Source organism: Hemiscyllium ocellatum, chromosome 2 (genome assembly GCF_020745735.1).
Source record: "Hemiscyllium ocellatum isolate sHemOce1 chromosome 2, sHemOce1.pat.X.cur, whole genome shotgun sequence".
Taxonomy (NCBI): domain Eukaryota; kingdom Metazoa; phylum Chordata; class Chondrichthyes; order Orectolobiformes; family Hemiscylliidae; genus Hemiscyllium; species Hemiscyllium ocellatum.
In genome coordinates this window covers 90,351,413-90,369,491 of record NC_083402.1, presented here as the reverse complement: position 1 = coordinate 90,369,491, position 18,079 = coordinate 90,351,413, and the positions used below count along the sequence as shown (strand labels likewise).

Genomic DNA, 18,079 nt, shown 5'->3' with positions numbered 1-18,079 from the left:
GCCCACCATTCCATCCCCACTTTAGCCCTTTGATTACTCAATAGTTACAGAATGCTATTAATGTTTTCTATTGTGAAGATGGATGCAAAATATTTATTCAACTCCTCTGCCATTTGCAGTTTACAATTACTGTCTCCCCAGTCCCTTTTCTACAAAAAGACCTATGATCATTTTGATCTCTCTTTTCCTTTTTTTATACAACTAAAGAAGCTCTTAGTGTCCATTTCACATTACTTGCTAGTTTGCCTCCAACTTATTTTTTGTGTCATCTTTTATTAGCATTTAAAACTATCTTCATCAAAGTATATTTCTTTTCTTTTAATTTGGTACTGTTCTCAACTTCCACGGTTAAGGATAGTTGGTTGATCACCTTCCTAGAGTACACATACACACACCTTCTCTAGTATTTTGTTTTTAAATTTGATGGCCTTGTCAAAGTCTTTAAGTAAAAAGCTGCAAACATAGAAACCATACATTAAAAATCTATGAAACACAGTATTACTTTTCAACTCAAGGTAAATCATGAATTTTTCCAGAAAAGTTTCTTTCAACAATTCGACTGCAAAGAAAAATCATATCCATTAATCATTGACTCCTTTTGCCACACAATTAATTCTCATATGATTCTGCAAAACTTGAGTACAGCTTCTGTAAGTTGAAACAAATGGGCAGACAGAAATCCCAGTGTGATGGAAATTGGTAATGGTGAGGCATTAAGCTTCTTAAAGCATTTGATCTCGGGGCTACTACCACTAAGCACATAGTAAAACCCTGAGTTAGATTCTGTCCATTTTATTGCACTAACTTTTTGAAACTTAAAAAAATCTAAGTATTAACTATACTAGCTGGAAGCACGAGTGGCCAAAATCATCCTCAAACCAGAGTCTCTTACCAATTCAAGAAGGAAGTCTTAAACCACTGCCCAACAGGAACACTGATCTTCTGCTTAGACATCTGGCAGGTGCAGACATATCTGTCCATGACAGTATCAGTAAGAATGACTACGTCACAATCCTTGCAGAGACAAAGTTCTTCACACTGAGAACCTATATCACGTTGTGTGACACTATCACCATGCTAAACGAGACAGACTTCAAACAGGTTTAGCAAGACTAGGCATCCATGAGGCACTGTGGGCCATCAAAAGCAGCAGAATTATACTGCAGCACAATCTGTAACCCCATGGCCTGGCGTATCCCCAACTCAACAATCATCAACAAGTCAAGGGATCAACCCTGGTTCAACAGACTGTGCAGGTGAGCATGCTAGGTGCAGCACCAGGTATACCTGAAGATGAGGTGTCAACCTGGTGAAGCCATCAAACAGGACCACTTGTATGCCAAGCAGCATAGGCAGCAAGCATTAGACAGAGCTAAGTGATCCCACAACCAACAGGTCAGGTCTAAGCTCTGCAGTCCTGCCCCATTTAGTTGTGAATAGTGGTGGACAATTAAATAACTCACGAAAGTGGAAAACTCCACAAATCTCCCCATCCTCAGTGGTCGTCCCCAGCATTAAAAATACCAGTCTTTAGCCAAATTGAGTCACTTCACGTGATATCAAGAAATGGTTGAAAACACTAGATACTGTACTGTAAAGACTATGGCTCTGACAACATTCTGATGTACTCCAGAACTTGCTGCTCCCCGAGCCAAGCTGTTCCAGTACAGTTACAACACTGGCATCTACCCAACAATGGGGAAAATTGCCAAAGTATGTCATGTACATAAAAAGCAGGACAGATCCAACCCAGCCAAATACTGCCCCAGTCTACTCTCGATCATTAGTAAAGTAACAGTAGGTACCATCAATAACACTATCAACCAGCACCTGCACAGCAATAACCTGCTCAGTGACGCCCACTTTGGGTTCTGTTAGGGCCACTCGGCTCCTGACCTCATTACAGCAATGGTTCAAAAACGAACAGAAGAGCGCCACACAAACGCCAGGCTATATCCACCACCAATAAGTGCCTATCTAACCACTACCCCTTCACATTCAATGGTGTTACCTTCACTGAATTCCCCACTACCAACAACCTTGGGGTTATCATTGACCAGAAACTCAACTAATCTCACCACACAAAAACAGCAACTATAAGTTCACGGTAGAGGCTAAGAATATTGTGGCAAGTGACACACCTCCTGGCTCCCTAAAGCCTGTCCAACATCTACAAGGCACAAGTCAGGGGAGTGATGGAATATTCCCCACTTGCCTGGATGAGTACAGCTTCAACAACACTTAAGAAGCTTGACCATTCAGGACAAATCAGCCCACTTGACTGGCACTACATCCACAAGCATTCACTCCCTTCACCACCAACACTCAGTAGTTCCAGTGAGTACTATCTACAAGATGCACTGCAGAAATTCACCAAAGATCTTCAGAATGCAACTTCCAAACCCATAATCTCTTCCATCTAGATGGTTAACGGCAGCAGATACATGGGAATACCACCACCTTCAATTTTCCCCTCCAAGCCACTCACCATTTTGACTTGGAAATATATTACTATTCCTTCCTTTATCGAGAATATGCATTAGCAGATAATTCAAAAGACACATCAGCATCTTCCTTTGCAAGTAGCAGCCCTTTACAATAGACAGGACAAACCATATTCAAACTGCATTGTGCACCACATGAAAGTACCTTTGGCTCAACAGTAACAGTTAATAAAAAGGAATAAACTGTAACAGAATTACTAGGGATAGAGTTAAAACTAATCTGTGCTTCAGTCAATGGAAACAAGCCAAAAATAGTTTTCAATACAACAATCAACAGAAGCATAACAGATAAAATGCTACAAAGCCATTTTAAATCTGATACACAAAGGAAATAAAAATTGATGAACATGGGCACAACAGTCAGGAGATCAAGAGAGTATACAAGAGATTTACTAAGATGATGCTATACATGAAAGGCTTTATTTGTGGAAAAATGAGAGAATGTGGATTATAATTTAAGATATTAGGATTTTTTTGTTTAAAAAATGTAGGGTGCTGCAAAGAAATCAACATCCTACCAGAGACCAAGTATAAACAAAATACATAACAGCTTTTTAAAAAGGGGAAGTGGATAATTATTTGAAAAGGAAAACTTTCAAAAGATCATGGGGAAAGGGAACAATTGAACAACTCTTCCATAATTAGCTTAGGTGCAAAATGCCAAATGGCCTCTTTCAATGGTGTAATGTGCTTCCAATACTTTGGGAGATTTATCTATGCTGAAGTTGTGTTAAAAAAAAGTCATGTTGAGAACAGGTTTTAATCTAGGGCAAATGTAATCAAGGACTATGAGTGTAAAAGAGAGGGATTTCAGGTAATTAGTTCTGTGTTACAATCTTGTAAAAGAAACAGGAAAGAACAGATGATCAAAGTAGATTACAACAACACAATGAAAAAGAATGGAAGAGTAGTAAAAAAAGTGGACCCATTTTCCGCAGGATTTCCCATTTTAAACTTTGATTAGCGAATAAGTATTTCAATGACCATCATTAATAAATATAGTTCAAGGTCTAATAATATACTGGAGGTGGACCTTAATGGCATGTACACCTGCTCTAAAGCTGAGCTGCTGTCTTAGTTACCAAGCCAGGAAAAGCTATAGGAAATCTAGAGAGACTCTTCAAGAAGCAAATTCTCCGAGTGCGGCCATGAGCTGTCCTCTGCGTTCACCTAGTTTGAAACATTGATGCCTACGTTTCCTATAAAACGTTCCATAGCCTTATGACGACCTGACGAAGGAACAGTGCTCCAAAAGCTAGTGCTTCCAAATAAGCATGTTGGACTATAACTTGGTGTTGCGTGATTTTTAATTTTGCCCACCCTAGTCTAACATGGCACATCCTCTTCATGGCTTCCTTCTCCTGGCATTGGCCCAACTGTTTCTCCCTAGACTTTGACTTCATTTCTTGTTAACCATAAACGTCTTTCCACATGAGACAGATGAGCTGTTGACCAGCATTAAAATGAGATGCAGAAATCAAGGTCTGCTAGACCTCTGACAAAGATCCCTATATGGGATTAGCATCCATTCCCAATTTAAGTCAAAAACAGCCCTGAAGAATTGGCAATGCTTTCTCAGTATGATTTCCAAGAGACAGTTTAATGCTCCAGATAGAGAGAATTAGTTTTTGGAGAATGTAAAGTGTACTTGTGTTATTGTATGACCAAAGCACCAACATACAGATCCATGTGAGGGAAACAGGTGATGGGTTATTAATTTCTTTTAGGGAAATGTGATCCTTGGAAATAATACTGAAACTGATCTGGCTGTGGATTGCAATGGGAGCATTTTAGTCATGGGATGATGTAGGTATAAAAAAAATTTTGGCCGAGTGGATGACTGTATTAGTGACTAAGGAGGTTGCTGTAAGCAAAGAGACAATGCACTCAATAGGTGTGAAAGTGAGGGGGGAATGGAAGTATCTACTTAGGAAAAAAGGTTCCACTACAATGGCTGCATTTAAAAACATAACTGAAATGGACATGGGTGTCACTGGTAACACCAACATTTATTACACATTCCTAACTGCTTGAGAAGATGGCAGTGAGCCACTTTTTTTGAACTGCTGCTCCGTGCAATGAAAGCATTGCCACAACTTTATTAGGTGGGAAGTTCCCGGATTCTAAACCAACCACGTTCAATGGCAGCTTGCATTCAAGTCAGGATAGGGAGTGACTTCAACAGGAACTCAGAGATGGCAGCATTCCAATGAACCTTCTGTCATTCTAATTGGTTGAAGTCTCAAGTTTGAAAGTTGTTGCCAAAGAGGCTTTGGCCAATTGCTAAGGTGAATCTTGTAAACGATATAGACTGCAGTCACAATGCTCATATACTGAATGCTTAAGGGGGTAGACACATTGCCGATCAAGCAGGCAAAACCTTTCCTGGATGGTGTCAAGAGGGCAAATTTCCCAGAAGGCCATCAGGTCAAAGGATTGACAGACTTAGTGAAGGGACAAAGAAACAATTTTAGAATGGAAGTATTGCTCAACGAGGAGACACAGGTATATTAACACACACCATGGGTAAACAGTGCAAGGCCAGCATGAGTAAGAGTATAGTCAGAGTTTAGGAGACAAGGTTAAGGACATGGAAGATGGGACATGGCAGACCAAACAGGTTTGAGAGAACAGTTAAGTTTAGATACCAAAGACATAAATAACAATTTCAGCAGATGAGCTGAAGCAGAGATAACACCAGGCAAGATTGTAGAGTTAGGGAAAAGATATATTTAGCAATAGTACAGGTATCTGGCCAGAAGCCTGGATCAACTATGACACCAAGTGAATAGTTGATTTCAGCTTCAGGCAGTTGCCAGGGAGTGGAATGGAGTTGGTGACTAGAGAATAGTGTTAGTCTTGGAGATCTTGGTCAACCCAAGAGAACATTTGTCTTCATAAAGTACTGGATATCAGGCAGTTTGACAATCTAGAGACAGTGGAGGTGACAGATGACCATCTAGTACTGGTGCTGTCAGCATACCTGTGTAAAATTACATTGCATTTTTGGATATCTTCTAGGGATAGCATACAGATGAGAATTAGGGTGGAACCAGGGATTGGAGAGCAAGAAGGAAAGCCCTTATCGACAGTGGGGCCATGTTAAAGATAATGTGGTGAACTGATGTCAAGACTCAAGAAAGCCAAAGTTATGCTTTTTACTAGTTTATTTTTGTACAATTATCACTGTGAAATTATCAGCAAACATCCTCATTTATGATATTTTGATCAAGGAAAGGCATTAATCGTGCAGCTGAAATTGACTGGGCCTAGGACACTATGAGGAAATCCTGCAGTCAAGTCTTGGGTCTGAAGCCTCCAACAAGCACAACCATCTTCATTCATACTACAAATGATTCCAGATCATTCAGTGACAAGCATTTCACACCCATCCCTACTGACTTCAACTACACTAGAGCTCCTTGACACAACTCAATCAACCGCCGTCTCGCCTCACTTCACAAATTCAGCTCCTTTGGCCATGTTTCAACCAAGGTTGCACTGATCCTGACAGAATTCAAACTTAAAACTGGCCACTTCTGATATGGAAGTACTGTGAGTATCATTATCGAGAACACCTTTAATCATTTTACAGACAATTGTAAATAGACTAATAGTGCAGTAATTGGCTGAATTGCATTTGTACTGCTTAGAGTGAACAGGATATACCTGGACAACTTCCCATTTTGTTGGGTAATTGCCAATATTGTTGAATATCGAGAACAGCTTGGATGGAGGCACAGCTGTTTCTGGAACACAAGTTGTCAGCCCTACAACAGGGATTTTGTCATGGGTCATTCCCTTGCTGTAATCACCGCACTGAGCCATTTCTTAACCATATGTGATGCGAATGAAATTCATTGGAGATTGGCATCTAAGATGGTGGGGACCTCAGAAGGAGGTCATGCTGTCTATATTTTGAAAAGGATTGACATTCAGCCAATAATGATTTGTATAAGTAGTACCAAGCCTTGATCCTACTGCCAAGTAAATTCTTTACAAGAACTGTGGGTTAGAATAGTAAATTAGTAATGTAGTGTTTTGGAAGTTAACAAGGTTCTCGAAATAGCTGTGATGCTTATTTCAACCTTTGTCATGTAAAGAAACAAGCAAATACAAAAAGAAAAATGTGACAGTAAGTTAAATTCAAGGCAGCATGTGGTTATTTCATAACACAGCAGATGTGTCATGCAAAGGCATACTTAAAAAAAACAAAAACAAAGTCATTCTGCTCCAGAATTGCAGCACTTAGCACCAATAAAATTAGGTGTCTCCATCCATCATATTATGACAACTGTGGCAAAGTACAATCTATATTGTAGGTAAATTTTAAGAAGTCTTTTATGTAAATTCAAGATCAGTTTGAACACTAGTATTACGACAAGCATGGCAGCCAATTCCATTGTGACAAAAAGCTACTAAACTTAAATGAGAGCCATAGGATTCAGGCTTACAGTAAGAAAAGCTTTACCCTACGATAAAAGGAAATGTAAAAGTGTGGACTTCTACAGCACATTATAGCAAAACGCCTACAGTAGTGTGTACGTGGGAAACTAAGGATGCTGCTAGTTCTAAAACTGTGCCCTTTGTCTCACATCAGTAGCGGCAACAATATTATCATCTATTATTTAAAGTGGTAGCTGTTCACTTAGGCAAATTATTTTTCAATAATCTGTTACAGTGGAAGCCCATTGTGGATGCTGGGATTTAAAAAGTGAGTGTTGCAGCTGTACTGTGATAATAACAAAATACTTATTTCTTTCTTATTTTTACACCAGCAAAATTAAGTTACAAAGACTTTTTTTGCACTCAAACAAATTTGCGGTATATTGAAATGTGTTATATAACTGGCAGTTTTAAGTTGGGGGTAAACAAGGGAGAAGAATTCTGCTAGATTGTAGTGCAATTGGATTTTCAAAACGTATCTGATAAGAATGTTGGATAATTTATCAACCATTGAGAAATAGGTGGCGAGATAGATGGCGAAAAAGATTAAAAATGAGAGAGGAACTCAGGTGGTCTGTGGAAAATGGATGAGGAAGAGATCGACCTGGCTATCTTTAGGTTACATGTGAAAGCTAATGCTCTGTCTCAGATGATATCAACATACAGCAGGAAGATGAGGAATAGGGTGACTTCTCATGGGGTACCCAAGGCAAATAGTGCAGAAGCAGGAGAAGAAATCATTGCAAAGAAGTGCCTGGCTACAAGATGGTAGATAAGAATGGAACTACGCAAGGAAAGCTGGATGGAAGCTATATCGAGAAAGTAGTCATTTGTGATCTTGGTAAGAGATGTTTCAGTAGTCAGGCATAGAAAAAAAACAGATTGGAGGGATTCAAAACTGGAGGAGTTCTTGGAAACATGGGAGACAATAACACTTTCAAAGGCTTTGGAGAGGCAAGGGAAATTGGACAGTTAACAAAAATGGAGGTGCCAAGGGTTAAGATTTGTTTTGAGGAAGGGGTGATGGCTGCAAATTTTAAATGGTGAAGGTAAGCATTTGCAGTATCAGCTCGGATGGGGAGGGTGTGCAATCAAGTGAAATTGGGTATCAGTAGTTTCAGAGAAATGTAAATCAAGGGAACAGGAAGTGGGTCATGTGGACAAGATGAGTCAAAGAGAGATGAGGAATGATAAAAGAGAAAGATGTGACTGTTGTTTTCTTACAACTTGGCACAATTTATACTGGAAACTAGTTTAAATGTTTTGTCATTATTATGGTTGCAATAATTGATATATCCTGAACTGGATTTGAATGAAAAAAAAGCAGCACTGTTTGTCATGTAACCACTTTAAAAATATTTTTGACATGAATCAAAACTAGAGGGCATAGGGTTAAGGTGAAATGGGAAAGATTTAAAAAGGATCCAAGGGGAACATTTTCAGAGACGACGGTGGAACGAGCTGCCAGTGGAAGTGGTGGATGCAGGTACAACTACAACATTTTAAAGGCATCTGGATGGGTATATGAACAGGAAGGAATAGGGGCCCAATGCTGGCAAATGACAGGAGGTCAGATTAGGATGGATGATCAGCACAGATGAGTTAGACTGAAGGTTCTGTTTCTGTGCTCCATGACAAGCAGCTATTACTAATTAGGGTTAATGGATTTGGAACTAATACACGAGCACAAAATGAAGACTGGTTAAGATTAATTTGACAAGGTATGAAAACAAGACAGAATAGTAAAGACGAACACCAAGGTTCACAAAATACTTCAAGAGACAGACTACAATTGTACAGAGAATAATGAGTTAATAGGTGAAATTGGAGTTAGGGAGAAAATAGCAAAATCTAAATCAGGATTACGATGCATGAAATACAGTAAATAAGACTGGGCGAATTAAAGGAGCAGGTTGCATTGATGTGGCATTAACCGAGACCTGGCTTAAGGAATGGCAATACTGTATTTCAAATATTCCTGGGTACAGCGTGTTCAAGAAAGGAGGATGTGTGTCAGGTATTGGTTAAAGAGTGAAATGCTGGAGGAAGAGGTTATCCTTGACAATTCAAGAACAAAATCAACTTAGTTACAGCTAAGGAAAAAGAAGGGTGCAATTATATTGTTCTTTGTCATTTGCAGACTACCAACTGGTGGGAAGGATGCAATAGAACAAATCTGCAGGGACATACAGAAATCCCAACCTTATCAAGTGCCTAGGATAGGAGACTTTGATTATCCAAACATTGACTGGGAGCCTGTCAGTTTAAGAGACAGCAAGGGGCAATGCTCCTAGAATGTGCTCAGGAAAGTTCCCGAGAAGTGTGAGTCCAGTCCATCAAGAAGGGATGTATTATTTGACATGGTACTCAGAAATGAAATGGGCTGTGAAGAAACACTTAAGAAACAGTAATTATTGTGTCACAAGAATAAATGATGGTAGAAAATGATAATGGTCAATCCAGAGTAAGAAAGAAAAGTCACTTGACATAGAACAGACTTCAGCGAGACAAAAGCAGAGCTGGGCTGGAAAGAACAGAATGAATGTCTGGCAGGAAAGTTCTATGATTGAGCACTGGGCTACCCTCAAAAAGAAGAGATGGTTTGGGGAAACTAAAGATATATTCCCTCAAAAAGGGGGAAGACAAACAAATCCAAAGCTTCATGGATGACGAAGAAGATAGAAATTAAAAGAAAAAGTGTGCTTATGAGAGGTGTCATGTACAAAATTCAACTGAGAAATAAGAGGAACACAAAAGGTTCATCATGGGGTGGAAAAGCATATTAGAGAAGCAAAGTAATTGTGGGGAAAAATTAGTCACCAACATAAAGGGTATCCCAGAGATTTTAATAATTACACTACTAGTAAAAGAGTGGTAAAAGGAGGAGTAGGGTCCATTAGAGACCAAAAAGGGGATTTACGAAATGGAGACAGGGGCATGGTATAGGCGTTAAATGAATATCTTGCATCTGTCTTAACCAAGGAGGTGGATGTTATTAGATTAGATTAGATTACTTACAGTGTGGAAACAGGCCCTTCGGCTCAACAAGTCCACACCAACCCGCCGAAGCGCAACCCACCCATACCCCTATATTTACTCCTTAACTAACACTACGGGCAATTTAGCATAGCCAATTCACCTGATCCGCACATCTTTGGGCTGTGAAAGGAAACCGGAGCACCCGGAGGAAACCCACGCAGACACGGGGAGAACGTGCAAACTCCACACAGTCAGTCAGTCACCTGAGGCGGGAATTGAACCTGGGTCTCTGGCACAGTGAGGCAGCAGTGCTAACCACTGTGCCACCGTGCCGCCTACTAGTGGTTATCAAGTTATGCAGGCCACAGTGACAAAGCACGAAGCTATATTAGAATCTGTCACTAGAATGGTTCATTATCGATGAGGAAGAAGCATTTTGGTACTTAAAAGTTGTAAAAGAACACGACTGGATGAAATGCATCCAAAGATATTAAAGGAAGTGAGAGTGAAAATTCTGGGGGCACTGGCAATCATCTTTTAGTCTTCCCTTGACTGTTAAGGGACAAGGACAAATTGCTATCGAAGAATTGAAAGCAATTAGTCAGAGGAAAGAAGAAGTTGAAGCTACACAAATAAAACTGTTTTAACATCTCCTTGATAAATGGCTGCCTTATGCCATAAGGGCAGATTTTCTGGGCTACTGATCTCCAATAATCAACCATTTTTCATTGTGCCAGGTAGACTCCAGCGAGAGTTTTCCCCCAGATTCCTACTGACTCCAGTTTAGCGAGAGCTCCTTAATGCTGCACTCTGTCAAATGCTGCCTTGATATCAAGAGCAAACATCTTTACTGCCCCTATGCTCCAATGATGAATTCAGAATTATATTGTAATGCATGTGTGTGTATACATTTATATATCTATCCATCTCAGAGTGCTACATCAGTCACTTTTATACAACCCAAATGCTATGCATCAACATATCTCATCATGTACTGTTCTGTGAAAATACTTTTGAAGACAGCTCTTGCATTTTGCATCTAAAGATCGTGACTATTCCTGAATTTTGATTGTTTTAATCAATGTGCATAAATACAGGAATACAGAGGTGGGGGTTATCAAGTTAAATCCTGTAGATTTCAGAGGCTTTCAACAAGACATTAAAAGACAGGACTCTTGGCAGGTGCACAAAATTCTGTAATCTCTAGTTAAATGTGCCAAAGATCACTTTTATTCTATAAACACTATAGCAAACTTGAAAAAATAACATTACGTTGCAGCTCCATTTGCTTTCTGCACACCAAATCTGATGTTACTCAGTCTCACCCAGGACTTTTAGTTTCTTGACAGAAATGTCAGTGTCCATCCTGTGTCAGATGCAAAATAAAATGTGTATGAGATTTTTTAAAAATACTATCACAGCTTTACAATTCAGCAGTTTATGTAAAAACTGCAGTATGAAACTTAACCTAAATGATGGGGTGTCTCTTTGCCTGAATCATAGTGACTTGAAAAAAGTCCATGTTTGTAAATAAAAACTGGCTTGATGCAAACATCACATTTGTATTTGTCAATTGGTGGCTAATACAAGGTGCGTAAACAGAATAGCTTAGTCAATAGTACTTTACAATTCAGCATTTGTCATTATATTACACAGAACTACAGAAATCTCACATTAGTTCTTGTTTCAGAAATTTATTAAGCTTTAGCTTTTTATTAAATTAAGCCACAGCACTCATCCACAAAAAAATATGAAAGCCTTGAATTATTTGTAATCCTCAATTCCTGACAAAGAATCAATGACCCTTCAGTGGCAATCAGTGTGGGCTGAATTCTAATTATATTTGAATAAGTATGCATAAACACAGCATTGCAGAGGTAGTGGTTATCAAGTTAACTACTGTAGATTCATAAATATTTGTTCAATTTCATCTGAGCTGTCAACAATAGCAAATTGTTGGCTACTGAAACAAAACAGATGAATTCATAATTGGGAGTGTTAAATCTGATTAATAGATAATGAATTTCCACAAGAACATGTGATTTTTAAAAATGCAATCAAAAACATTCATTTACTTTATGAAGCAGCTACATAGAAACAAACAACAGTTAACTGGCCTTGCACCAGGTATTCCTGCTCTCTCCATTTAGGCTGCTTGACTTTGAGTATTTCTAGCATTTTCTATTTATCTTGCAGATTTCCAGAATCCACATGAGCTTTTATGTACTGTTTAATATATAATCTTATAGAGGCATAACAGTAATCTTTTGAGCTTAAATACGTTTGTTGTACTCAACACTTGAGGAAGCTTTGGCTAAACAGGTTTCACTAATGTAATAAAAGCAAAATACTGCAGATGAAGAAAACTAGAAACGATCATGAGGTCAAACAGAATCTATGTGGAAAAAGAAAGGTGTAGCATTTCATGTTAATAATCTTTTAGATGGGCTAGGTCTGCATAGGACAGGGGGAAATTGATTACGTTGCAAATGAAATGGTGATTCAAAAGAAGGCAATAATGGAACAAACAAATAATCAGTAAGTGGATTCAAAGGAAGTATAATTTTTTGCAGAATACCCAACAAAAAAAAAGGACAATAATTACAAATTTGATGTTAATGCAGAAAGGCAGTCGATTTCCCCAGTAGAAATACATAATGCTGCTTCTGGCATTTGTGATGAGCGTTGTTATGGCAGAGGACGATGCAGGGGGCTGAGGTTGCTGTGGGGAGTAGCATTTTGTTTTGCAGGACCAATAATTGGTACTATTGGTTCAAGTTAAATGCTACTGTGAATGCTGTACAGGTTAACAAATTAACAGTATAAGACCGAAGGAAGTGGTCAAAATAAAAAAAAAATTAGATACACATCAAGTAGGATGGCAAGCATAAATCTTGAGCAAGAACAGATGGTCTCTTGTTCTATTTGTAATAAAGTCTCACTTCCACAAATTTATTTTCAAGTGAGCAGTTTATATTAAAAATCAAAACACAGAGACTGTTCTTAAAGTGCTGGTGCTTGGCAAAAACAGTGTTCACAAAACAATTTAGCTTCAAAAGAAGCTTCTACATCTGTTTCATAATTTCACCCAAGATACAGTTATGAATTTCTGTTCAATTTACATCACTCCTTTAAAGACAAATACATTAAATATAGTTTAAATTTCCCCTCAGAGTGCTTTTGTACACTCCACTCAAAGAAATCAAATGGATTGTTAACCTGAACACCTTTATCTCTTTACTGCTCAATCAGCAGATCATTTACAAATCAAACGGTTGGATTGATAACCTACGTTGGCCTACAGTTTAATTCTGGCTAAAATTAAAACAAAATAAGCTCAAAGGTAAATAGTTCAGATTTTGTTTTCTCGTCCTTATCAAGGCCAACATATAACATCGAGAATAATCGGCATCTTAGTACTCAGCATATGGTCACAGGAGGAACAACATTTACCAATGTATAAATGTTAAAAACTACAATAGATTTTTGGAATTTGTCACATTAAAGTACATTTTCACTTGCTTTCAATCTTAAAGTTAAATAAAAGCTTGGACTTTATCTTGAGACACTTCAAGAGACACCTCATCACAGAAAAGACAGTGGAAATCTGGAACTCCTTCCTCAAAAAGCTGAGGTGAACTGACAATATCAAACTGAGACTGACTGACTCTGGCTAGATGGGTATTAACATCAAACCAACTGAATGCCAGAACAGTCAAGAGCCAAATGACCTTCATCTTTGCTAAAACCTGAGTTTGAAAGGCAAGTAGAGCACTGACACAGGAGTTGCACCAATCCAAAACAGGATCTTGGTTTCACTGCAGAAGTGGTGAGCACAAGATTAACATGCACGTGCAGGGAAGGACTAATTATGGAATGTAAAAGCAGGAACTGATTGTTCCCCATCCACTGCACTCTGGAAGTCGGTAAATAAGCAGTCACGATATCAACAAAATAATCTTAAAAGTATTGGTGTAGTACTTCATTATACCACATTTTTAAGAAAGAGCAATTTTAGGAGGTAGTGTCCAAAGAAGCAACAATGGTTAGGTTGGGCAGGACTGCCAAAATGATCTTATGGCAGATATTTTAATCAGGAGAGGTGGAGAGTGAGTAGGAATGGGACAAGTGGGGTTGCACCCATAAGCAGGGAGCAAGGAGTTCCTCAAGTGGCATTATAAAGAATATTAAAGCATGGAAGGCTGTAGGCTTCTCTACAGTCATTCCTTTGATAAGTCAGCTGCAATCAATATATAAAATTACCTACAACCCATATTAATTTGATGTAAATCAAACAGCCTTTTGTACATTCAGGTCAATGAAATAACCACCCTTGGAATTCTAGATGAGAATTTACTGCCTAAATTCTAATTAAAACAAGGCAAGCTGATCAAACTATGTAAAACCTTTCTCCCAGTGGAGTTTCTGTGAAGACATTTAAATGAAAGTCGGCATCTTTGCTCACATAAAAAAAGGCTTGATTTATAATTTGTACCCCAATGCAGAAGTCTTGATTTAATTTAAAACTATCGAAACAAAGAATTTAATCCATACTGAGGTAAAGCCAGTTTGACCAACCTGACAAAATCCTTCTCATTAATATCTAAGCACCAATATTCAAACTGGAAGATCTATTACACAGATAATTAAACATAAGAATCAGAGAGATTATTTCAGCGGACCTCATCCACATTCTTTTATCACCAACCCTGGCTAGGTACTGTCTTACAGGCATTGAGCAGATGGTGTATATTCAGGCAGTCTTGCTCTTGGATCCAGTGCTAAGTCCAAGCTCCATGTGGTCTCATGCTTTAGATTTAAAAAAGGCCAAAGAAACCATGAACTCATCACCTACTATCACCCCACTCTTTCCCATATCCTCAAATCTCTTAATTTATCAACTTGGGAATTCTAATTACTGCTTCCCTGTTGAAAACCAATTGAGATAAAAACTTGAGGAAGGAAACCGTACAAAATGTACGATGTGGATGTCTCAAATTCAAAGAGTCATAATGATTTGGTGGTACCAGTGACCACCGTCAGATGCTTTATCAATGACTTTCCACTGTAACATGGTCAGAAATAAGCACATTCACTGACTGCAATGTTCAGTTTTTAAAAGTTGCTTGACAGGATCTGGGTAGTATTAGCCAGGTCCACCAATAATTGTACTTAAGGTGGCGGTAGTGAGCCGAATTCTTGAGTTACTGCAGACCATGAGAAGATAGGAACATCCACAGTGCTAACATGGTACATCATGAGTAAAGCTCGTACATCAGTTGGAGCAGCAGTGGGAGAGGAACAGAGCAGATTAAACTTGGGGGTGAACAACAGTAGCGGAGCTTCCAGATAAAATGCAAGAAGCAGGGCCCAGATGGAGCTCAGCTGGAGCGGCTGCAGGAGCGGAGAGGAACAGAATCCAGAAGCAGAACTCTACCTGATGTCAGAGTTCAAACAGTGTCAGAGGGCAAGAGGATTGCCCACTTGCAAACCAACTTTTGAGACTGAGTGAGCGATGCCAGGAAGAAGACACAGACAATAAAGTGTTTATTTTTGTGCTTTGTAGTTTGTGCTCCATAGTTTGGCACAAATACTGAGAAAGAGTGAAAAGTCTGATCTGGCGAGTAGTGTGGGTAAGGTTAAGCGATTGGTTCCTTATTTTTTGCAGTTGGTGACAGGATAGCTCAGCCCTATGGAATGCTACTTCTGCAATATATGGGAAATCAGGGACATTTCCAGTTTCCATGGTGACCACGTATGCAGGAAGTGTGCTTAGCTGCAGCTCCTGATTGATCACATGGAGCAATGAAGCTGCAGATGGACTCACCATGGAGCATTCATGCAGACAACATAACGGATAGCACATCTACTGAGTTGGTCACGCCACAAGTAAGGGGTAAGGGCTACACAGACAGGCAAGCATCACATGAGAACATCAGAAAGACTAACAAGCAAGGGCAGGAAGTGCAGGAGCCCTCTGTGACAATTCCCTCTCAAACATATATACCATGTTGGACACATTTGTTTGGGGGGGGGTGGCGGAGGTGGTGGTGGGATGGCCTCTCAGGGTAAAGCAGCCAAGTTTATGCCACCACAGTTGACTCTTTTGCACAACAATAGGAGGAAAAAAGACAGGGAGACCTTTAGTGAGAGGGGACCCAATTGTGTGGATAGTATGAGAAACTAACAGGTAGTTCTGTGGCAGCAAACAAGTGATGTATTGCTTCCCTGGGTGCCAGTGTCAGGGATGTCTCAGAATGGCTACAGGGCATTCTGAAGGGGAAGGGTGAATTGCAGCAGTCATGGTATAGGTTGGCACTGATAACATGGGTAAAGAAAGAAAGAGGTCCTGCAAGAGAATTTGAGAGAGATGGGAAGTAGATTAATGAGGAAGACTACCAAAATTGTAACCTCCAGATTACTTCCAGTATAACATGCTAAGTGTAGGAATGGGAAGATAAGATTAAATGAATGTATGACTTGGATGGAGGGCTTCAGATTTTTGGATCATTGGGCCAGCTTTTGGGTTAGGTGGGACCTGTAAAAGCTGGACAGGTTGCACCTGAACTGAAATATGTCCAATATCCTTGCTGGGATGTTTTAAGATTATTTGCTAGAGGAAAATGCACAGAGTAGATGTAAAGTCAGGAGCAAGGTCCAATCAGATATCAAAATAATGCTAAGACAGCCTAGTAGGTGGAGAATACATGGGGAAAGTAAGGCACATGGTAGGTCCAGAAAGCTAAACAACATCTATTTTAATGTAAGGAGCTCGATCATTCTGTAGAAATACAATATTGTTGCAATCACAGACACAGTTGAAGAAAAATACAGGACTGGCTGTTCAACATTCCAGGGTATAGAAGTTTCAGATGCGATGTGTATGGGATTGGTTAGAGGAAGTGACGTAAGAGAGATGGGGCATTGCATTATATTAAAAGGAAACCATCACTGCAATAATGAGGGAGGATGTCCAAGGTTTTCATATGAAGCCATCTGGATAGAGCTTAGAAATTTAAAAAAGGCAATTACTTTGCTGGCATTATACTACAGCCTCCCAACAGTTGGAGGGAGACAGAGGTGCAGATACGTAGACAACTCACAAAAGGTGAGAGAGAAACTTGCTTATAGTTGTCGGAGATTTCAACTTTGCTAAAGTTAACTGGGATCCCCTTAGGATGAAACAGGGGTGCATCTAGGAGAGCTTTTTGTGTCAATATTAAGATAAACCTACCAGAAACTGGGCATGTTTGACTTAATCCTAAAGAATGAATCTGGTCAAGTGGTTGAAGATTTAGTGGGGGAGCATTTTGGGGACAGTGACCATAATTATAATTTTTAAAGTCTTTATGAAAGAGAATAAGGATGCTGCATAAGTTAACAGTCCAAACTGGATGAAAGTCAAATTCAAATACATTATACAGGATCTGGCAAACAGACTGGCAGCAGCTACATATGGATAATTCTACATTTGGAAAGTGGGAATCTTTTAAAAGTAGCATAGTAGAATTCTGCATGTTCCTCTAAGAGTGACAAGTAAGGGGAGCAAATCCAGGAAACCAAGGATGTCAAGAGATATTGTGAGATTGAAAAGGTAAAGAAAGGAAGCGTATGTCAGATACAACACATTAAAAGCGAGGGAGGCACTTTCAAAGAAAATAGGAGGTTGCTTAAAAAGAAGATATGAAGAGGGAAAAGGGTGGGCCATGAAATATCTTTGGCAGATACAATTGAGGAAACTTCAAGGACTTTTTCTAAGTATATTCAGAATTAGAGGATTACAGGAAAAGACTGAGACCCATTAGAGATCAAAAGGGTAATCTATATATTGAGCCAGAGGACATGGGTAAGGTCTTAAATAAATACTTACCTGTATTCACAAGGAAGAAAAATATTATAGCTGAGGATTTCAAATTGCAAGGCTCTAGAACATGTTAAGATTAATAACGAGGTATTTGATGTTTGAGTGAGTGTAAAGGAGCATAAATCACCAGAGCCTGATGAAATCTATCCAGGTTGCTAGGGGAGGTAAGGGTATTCAGGAGATCTGCTGGGGCCATGGTGGAATTATTTAATACCTTGCTGGCTATAGATGAAATGTCAGATGACTGGACGATAGCTAATGTGGCCTCTTTGTTCAATAAAGGAAG

At 39.2% G+C, this 18,079-nt stretch overlaps 1 protein-coding gene across 6 annotated transcripts in view; it reads right to left on the bottom strand.

Annotated features, from left to right (window-relative positions):
- Window positions 1-18,079, bottom strand: part of dapk1 (death-associated protein kinase 1) — a 253,471-nt gene that overhangs the window by 211,165 nt on the left and 24,227 nt on the right. Inside the window, exon 1 of one of the 6 annotated variants that reach the window (XM_060838354.1) lies at window positions 11,202-11,221. The exons of the other annotated variants lie outside the window; for them this stretch is intronic. The gene's annotated coding sequence lies outside the window, so the exon portion shown is untranslated. Of the gene's footprint in view, window positions 1-11,201; window positions 11,222-18,079 lie in introns of those variants that run through there. 6 annotated transcript variants of the gene reach the window in all.